The sequence below is a fragment of the Sapajus apella genome, unplaced genomic scaffold, assembly GCF_009761245.1.
Source record: "Sapajus apella isolate SASKATOON/1434 unplaced genomic scaffold, GSC_monkey_1.0 scaffold10, whole genome shotgun sequence".
Lineage (NCBI taxonomy): Eukaryota > Metazoa > Chordata > Mammalia > Primates > Cebidae > Sapajus > Sapajus apella.
Genome location: NW_022436950.1, coordinates 24980330 through 24989096, shown reverse-complemented (window position 1 = coordinate 24989096; position 8767 = coordinate 24980330). Strand labels below are relative to the sequence as shown.

Below are 8767 nucleotides of genomic sequence, written 5' to 3'. Positions count from 1 at the left end.
TGTGTGTGTGTGTGTGTGTGTGTGTGTGTGTGTGTGTGTACTTTAGCTTACGAAATGCTCTAGCAATATTTAAAGATAAAGTCAGAATAATTGAATAAGCCTACAGCTGTAATGGGTCTGCTCTCTACAAAGCTGCTAGTACTAAACTGCACAAATTACAGCTGGTCTTCCCAGGTCTCTACCTCTGGGCTTTGCCACTGACTTGCTATGTAACTTCCACTTTGGAATATCTCTGCCTCCACATCCATCTTTAAAATAGTCTGAAGTGATGAACTCCCTTGTAGGGCATAGAGGGGAAAAAGAAAAAAAAGCTGAGGGATTTAATACACGTAATTGAGAAAACAAATAACAGATAGGATCCAACTCTCAAAGACACAGTTGTTATTCCTATTCATATAAATGCAAATTCAGCCCAAGAGTAAAACCATATGGAATTCTCTGATTTAAGGCATTTGCCTAGTAATAAGCACAGACATTTTTTCTGGTGTTAGTCAACCGAATAAAGAACAGGTTTTAGGAAATGCTCGCAACCTTGCCTTGAATTATTTGTATACGGCTTCTATAATTTAAATTGTTGGGGTTATCTATGGATTACGGCAGTCAGAGTTTGGTCATAAACCTTCCAAGTAATGGTGTCTTCCTGAGAGCCCCTTCTAACAAATATTTCTAAACTGTTTTCCTTGACGCATTGCCAATAAAATGGATGGAAACGCTTTCAATTCTCTCTCTTTCTTTCTTGGTCATAGCTTCAGAACCCTAGTGCTGCTTGATTCCCTTCAGTTGCAGATATTGGTGGCTGGAATCAAGGGCCAGGCCCAGAAAAGTTTCACAGAAGGGACATACACAGGGCCAAATTGGACCCTCCAATTCACACCGTGTATCTCTGTGATGTGTGGTAAGTGTCTGAGGTACTAATAATGCTGCAGCCAAGACGGTAAAATAGAGCCAACACGTCACTCGTTGTATCAGAAGCTGCTGTCGCACCGTAACGCCAATTGTGCTGCAATGCATATTGCTCAGGCCATCACTGAGCCTGGGCGCTATGCATTTTAATTGCACATGCTGCAATTAAAATTTAGGGTTTACAGAAATTTTTGCATTTCTCCTGTTTCCAGTTCATTACATCTCTGCGTCCTTCAACACAAACATATAACAACTGCAGTAACATGGATAGAATCCTACAGACTGTTTGCAAGCACCTTCCACTTAAACAGAAAGAAATACATCACCGCCAAAGAGAAAGCCCTGGTGGGAGATACAGATAGTATAAAATTAGAGCTGCTGCACAACTCCAGGGGGCATCATCTATTCGCCATATTGTGAACTGTGCCCCCTGGAGTTGTGCAATGAAAACATCCTACAAGATCATAGATATCCTAGAGAAATATTAGAGAAAAACTGACTCAGACATATCAGAAATGTTAATCTAGGAGACATTAAGTTCCAATTCTTCTGTCCTCTAGGCCTGACTTTTCTCACATTAAAGAGATCTCACTTTTCTCACATTATCTCCAGTGTTAACTCCAGTTCTGAAAGTCTGTGATTCAAAGAGTCAAGGCCAATTTGTATTTATCAAGTGGTAATGTTAGATGTAAATGTTTCCCCATTTTTAAGCAGTGTTCTTGTAACTCATGTTGCATTAGTGAGAACAGGGGAAATTTTCAAATAGCCCTTATCTGTTTTCCAGTGGGCCTTAGGAAAGAGGTTAAGTCTCTGGATTGCTTAACCCATTCAGTTTGTTTCACAACTGATGAAAATACTGCAAAAAATGATAGGCGGAATGGAATCATAAAGAAAAGGAAAGCTTCATTTAAGCCATATAGGCAGTATTTCAAAAATGATCCTAGAAGTTTGCTTCCCCCAACCTGGAGACACTTTTTTAGGCTAAACAATAAAGTCTGCTTTAAATCAAATGCAAACAAAGCAATGTCCTTCGTTTGGGGCAGTATTTTTCAAATTTGTATTTAAAACTGTTTCCTATAATGTTTTCTCAAAGTATCTTTTGCGTATCACCAAATTCTTTACTGAGTTTTACTTTGTCATTTGATTTATAAATTTAATGAACATCCTAAAGAAACCTTTTTATTAAAGTTCCCATGCTCCTGTCCACTCCTCTGGTCCAAGATTCTCAAACCATATCATGCTCTTCCAACACCCAACCCCACACCCCTGCCACCATCCAGTAAAAAAAAGTTCCTTATATCCACATTAGCCTATTGAAGTGTGAGCTGAGCTTGGCTTTCTGACAGGAAAGACTGGGCTTATTACATTCCAGCAGAATCAGCAGCTACTTTAAAGACTATAATCCAGTGGCACTGTGCTTACAAACCACGAGCTTTTGTTTTTGAAATATAAACAGAAGGATGAGGCTTACAATTGTATAAGTCATCCCAATTTCAAGTATTGGGCATTGGGCCGACAGCCTGACTTGGGCTGTATACAGCTACAGAATATTTAGATCAATTAGATAAATGGAATTTTGTAACAAAAGCCAAGATCATGAGAGAAATTCAAACATAAATTAGAAAAATGAAAATGAAACACACACACCAACATACACACATACTAGTCTATAACTAGAAACATCTAAAAGAGAAGACACAGGACTCCAGCCTTATAAGGCAGGCAATATATACTCCTTCTAAAAGAGACTAGGGATACATTCTCTCAGCTTTCAGGCTTCCTATCCAGACCTAAGCTTCACTTGGGCAGTCCTGCTGTTACACCCATTTAAATATTCGCCCACTTCTCTTTTAGGCACAGGGGAGGGAAAAGTGTTTCTCCTAACTTTATTCTTATCCATCCATTACACTGCACTGTGAGGGCCTGTTTTTGTTCACCATTAGAGCTCCCATGACTTGCATATTGCATGGCACATAGTAAATGCTCAGCAAATAACTTGTTGAATGTTGAATTAAAGATTTGATTTTTTTTCTTTCATCACGCACTTATTGAATGCCTACCACAGGTTCTCTTTTGCATAAGCATTCAATAAACATGTATGTGACTCACAAAGCAGTTTCAAGTAAAGGTCAGCTTTTCACATGAGAAAAAGCTTAGGTGGACCAGCAGAACCTTCTGTATTCTCCAAGATCACGAGTTAAAGCAAAATTCATGGCATTGAAAACTCATTGTAGTGTTCAGATACTTTTCAGCCAGCTAGGAAATTGACAACTGGTCAACACTCAAACTCCCATGGGAAATTTGGTACTTGGCCTACATCAAGTTGTCTCAAAATCTTAAAATTTATAATTAAAAATGAAAACAAAAGCATAGAAATGACTGTTTGTCCTTATACTTTTTGTGGAAAAAGAGACATAGCTTCCTTTACCCCTCCCCTTCTATCGAGCATTAGCATTGATCTTATGTTCTTAGGATCCTATAAAACTATTTTACCTCTATTCCCTATAAAGAAAGTTTTCTGAAAATGTATATCTAATCTCTTCCTTCCACGCTTGAAATATTCCCAATTGTCTTCAACATACAGTCAAGATTCAAAGCATGATTTATCAAACGCTTGATGATCTGACTTTATCTTTACTCTGCCAGCTCATGCCCTCACATTCTCCCCAATAGTAACTATCACCATTCCTAAACAGAAGTGTAATACTTTGAAACTCCCAAGCATGTAGCATGTATTGCTTTTTTTTCTCCTTCTTGTCCTCTCTGTACTGTAACACCCGTCTCCCTACCCACCCCAAACTTATTTCCTACACACACACACACACACACACACACACACACACACACATTTTACAAGGCTAACTTCTATCCCATAATCTGGGGTAGGTGTCCCTCTTAGATATACTCTACACTGTCAAATCTCATGTATCCACTCACCCCTACCCTGAAGGTTTGTAAATTCTTGAAAGGCAGAGTGTAAATGTCTCCGGATCCCTAGCATCCAGCAGAATGCTTGGTACTTCATAAGGACTCAATAAAAATGAATGAAATAAACCACATTTTCTCTACCCATTCATCCATTTATGGACACTTTCGTTGATTCTATATCACGGTTTTGTGAATGATTATATCATTTGTGGCAACATAAAGCTGGAAAACATCATGCCAAGGGAAATCAGTCAGACACACACACACACACACACACACACACGCATGTTCTCTCTTATATGCAAAATCTAAAACAATCAAATTCATAGAAGCAGAGAGTAGAATGGTGGTTACGAGAGGCCGGGGATGAGAGAAATGAGGTGTTGGCCAAAGGGTACAAAGTTAGACAGGACAAATAAATGATAAGTATTTAAGGTGGGTGGATATGTTAAATAGCTTGATTCACTCATTCCACATTGTATACATACATAACATTATGTGTACCGCATAATTATATATATTGTAATCTGTCACAAAAATTTTTGAATGAATGGAATAAATGAACAAATATATCCAGGCCTTTTTTATTTGTTCATACTTTCAAAATATTCTGCATGGATTTATTACTGAACCCATCTACCCAATCCATAAAACGAAACAAAGTGAACAAGAATAATCAAATTGCTTCCAAAAGATTGACAGTGGCCTTTTTATTGGTGGGCTTGCCGTGTGTAAGATTTTGAACTGGACACTAAGAAAATATGTGTATCATCACACAAGCTCATTCTCCCAGGCAGTTTTCTCCTTTGCCAGTTTCCTCTCTGGGACATGTGTATTCTTGACATTTTTCATGAGAGTACTGTAGGAAATGGGATGATTATGCTTGGAGTTTGTGAGGAGTCACGGTAAACAACACAAGCAAGTATCCCAGTGTCGGCCAGACTGTGACAGACAAAATAAGAGGCTGAGAGACAGACTGAGCACTATTCAATGACAACTGCTAAATGACTCTTCATGAACTATTCATTCACTCACAGACCTGGAGCTGCTATCACTCTACCAAATTACCACACTGCATAGGCATGTACACAGATAGCCTCCTAACACACTGTAAGTAAGTACAATTGGTGCTTCTACAAGTAGAAAATCAGTGGGATGCTTGCCCTATTTTATGCAGGTAAAATGAATATTACCACGTTACAAATGTCTCTGATTCAAACCATTCAACAAAAATGTGTTGAGCAAGTAACTTTGTGGCTTCAAGTGATTAAAAAAGTACTCGGATAAAAATTTTCTGACAAAAGCAAATATTTTTTATTGGACAACTATTGCAACATAGACTCAAATAAAAATGCAAACAGATTCTCAGAGGTCACAGTATAATTTCTGTATAGTATTATACGTGTTTAATATATATTTAGTACATTATAGTATATATATAATATAAAATTTAGTATAATAAACAGTATAATTTTGCTTAAGGAAAGATGTCCTAATGGAATTTTTTTTTTTACCGTCTCACAAGTTCATTTATAAAATATCTTACTATTTGCCACTGTATAAATTTTGATACTGCACTCTGTCAATTTTAAGTTGCTTAAGAGCTAGAAGTGATTAAGTGAATGAATCTGGGGTTACTTCTTTCAAAAATCCACAGTTCGTTCTCAGTGTTGTTTGAGAGACAAATTAGCTGTCTAGCCTTTTTGCAAAACTCACATTAAAACTTCCATTGGGAAAAACTCATAATTTCTAAAATGAGCACTTTTAAATTGCATCTATAGATCTTCTTTGCATGAATGGATATCTGGCTTCATATCTAGTGATACTTGCTGCAATGCTGCCTCATAAAATTAAGCAACTATATAACCAATTACATTTTTTTAATTGTACTTTAGGTTCTAAGATACATGTGCTGATCATGCATGATTGTTGCATAGCTACACACATGGCAATGTGGTTTGCTGCCTCCATACCCCTGTCACCTACATCTGGCATTTCTCCCCATGTTATCCCTCCCACACCTCTGCGCCCCGCCCCCTGCTGTCCCTCCCTTGGCCCCCCACAACAGACCCCAGTGTGTGATGTTCCCCTCCCTGTGTCCATGTTTTCTCATTGTTCAACACCCGCCTATGAGTGAGAACATGCAGTGTTTGAATTTCTGTTCTTGTGTCAGTTTGCTGACAATGATGGTTTCCAGATTCATCCATGTCCCTACAAAGGACACAAACTCATCGTTTTATATGGATGCATAGTATTCCATGGTGTATATGTGCCTCATTTTCCTTGTCCAGTCTATCGTCAATGGCATTTGGGTTGGTTCCAGGTCTTCGCTGTTGTAAACAGTGCTGCTATAAACATACGTGTGCATGTGTCTTGATAATAGAATGATTTATAATCCTTTGGATATGTACCCAGTAATGAGATTGCTGGGTCAAATGGAATTCCTATGTCTAATCCTTGAGGAAGCACCACACTGCCTTCCACAATGGCTAAACTAATTTACACTCCCACCAACAGTGTAAAAGTGTTCCTACTTCTCCGCATCCTCTCCTGCATCTGTTGTCTCCACATTTTTTAATGATTGCCATTCTAACTAGCATGAGGTGGTATCTCAAAGTGGTTTTGATTTGCATTTCTCTAATGACCAGTGATGATGAGCATTTTTCATGTTTGTTGGCCTCATAGATGTCTTCTTCTGAAAAGTGTCTGTTCATATCCTTCGCCCACTTTTGGACGGGTTTGTCTTGTAAATCTGTTTTAGTTCTTTGCAGCTTCTGGATATTAGCCCTTTGTCAGATAGGTAGATTGCAAAAATTTTTTCCCATTCTGTTGGTTGCTGGTTCACTCTAATGATTGTTACTATTGCTGTACAGAAGCTCTGGAGTTTAATTATGTCCTATTTGTCTATTTTGGCTTTTACTGCCAATGCTTTTGGCATTTTAGTCATGAAGTCTTTGCCTATGCCTATGTCCTGAATGGTTTTGCCTAGATTTTCTTCTTGGGTTTTTATGGTGTTAGGTCTTATGTTTAAGTCTTTAATCATCTGGAGTTAATTTTAGTGTAAGGTGTCAAGAAGGGGTCCAGTTTCTGCTTTCTGCACACTGCTAGCCAGTTTTCTCAACACCATTTATTAAACAGGGAATTCTTACCCCATTACTTGTTTTTGTGCGGTCTGTCAAAAGATCAGATGGTTGTAGATGAGTGGCGTTGCCTCCAGGGCCTCTGTTCTGTTCCATTGATCTATATCTCTGTTTTGGTACCAGTACCATGCTCTTTTGATTACTGTAGCCTTGCAGTATAGTTTGAAATCAGGTAGTGTGATGCCTCCAGCTTTGTTATTTTTGCTTAGAATTGTCTTGGCTATGTGGGCTCTCTTTTGGTTCCATGCGAAGTTTAAGGGAGGTTTTCCAGTTCTGTGAAGAAGGTCATTGGTAGCTTGATGGGGATAGCATTGAATCTGTAAATTACTTTAAGCAGTATGGCCATTTTCACAATATTGATTCTTCCTAACCATGAGCATGGAATATTTCTCCATTTGTTTTCATCCTCTCTTATTTCCTTGAGCAGTGGTTTGTAGTGCTCCTTGAAGAATTCCTTTACCTCTTTTGTTAGTTATATTCCTAAGTATTTTATTCTCTTTGTAGCAACTGTGAATGGGAGTTTGCTCATGATTCAGCTCCCTGTTAGTCTGTTATTGGTGTATAGAAATGCTTGTGATTTCTGCGCATTGATTTTGTATCCTGAGACTTTGCTGAAGTTCCTTTGATAAGGAACTTTTAAGGAGATTTTGGGCTGAGATGATAGGGTATTCTAAATATACAATCATGTCATCTGCAAATAGAGACAATTTGACTTTCTCTTTTCCTAATTGAATGCCCTTTATTTTTTTTTCTTGCCTAATTGCTCTGGCTAGAACTTCCAATACTATATTGAATAGGGGTGAGAGAGGGCATCCTTGTCTAGTGCTGGATTTCAAAGGGAATGCTTCCAGTTTGGGCCCATTCCATATGATATTGGCTGTAGGTTCGTAATAAATAGCTTTTATGGTTTTGAGATATGTTCCTTTGATTCCTAGTTTATTGAGATTTTTTAGCATAAAGGGTGGTTGCATTTTATTGAAGAACATCTCTGCATCTATTGAGATAATCATGTGGTTTTTGTCTTTGGTCCTGTTTATGTGGTGGATGACATTTATAGACTTGCATATGTTGAACCAGCCTTGCATCCCTGGAATGAAGCCTACTTGATCATGATGTATAAGCTTTTTGATGTGCTGCTGCAATTGGTTTGCCAGTATTTTATTGAAGATATTTGCATCTATGTTATTCATGAATATTGGCCTGAAGTTTTCTTTTTTTGTTGAGTCTCTGCCAGGTTTTGGTATCAGAAGGATGTTGGTCTCACAAAATGATTTGGGAAGGATTCTCTCTTTTTAGTTTATTTGGAATAGTTTCTGAAGGAATGGTACCAGCTCCTCTTTGTAAGATGGTAGCTGTGAACCCATCTAGACCTGCACTTTTTGGTTGGTAGGCTATTAATTGCTGCCTCAACTACAGCCCTTGTTATTGGTCTATTCAAGGTTTCAACTCTTTCCTGGTTTAGGCTTGGAAGAGTGCAAGTGTCCAGGAATTTATCCATTTCTTCCAGGTTTACTGATTTATGTGCATAGCGTTGTTTGTAGTAATCACTGATTGTAGTTTGTATTTCTGTGGAATCGGTGGTGATGTCCCCTTTATCATTTTTATTGCATCTATTTGATTCTTCTTCCTTTCCTATTAATCTGGATAGTGGTCTACTTTTATTGATCTTTTTAAAAAACCAGTTCCTGGATTATTGATTTTTTTAATGATTTTTTGTGTCTCTATCTCCTTCAGTTGATCTTGCTCCTCTAGCTCTTTCAATTTTGACTATAGGGTGTTTATTTTAGATCTTTCCT

At 38.0% G+C, this 8767-nt stretch overlaps 1 protein-coding gene across 1 annotated transcript in view; it reads left to right on the top strand.

Moving 5' to 3' along the window:
* Positions 1-8767, top strand: part of VWC2L (von Willebrand factor C domain containing 2 like) — a 177016-nt gene that overhangs the window by 124147 nt on the left and 44102 nt on the right. The window lies entirely within an intron of this gene.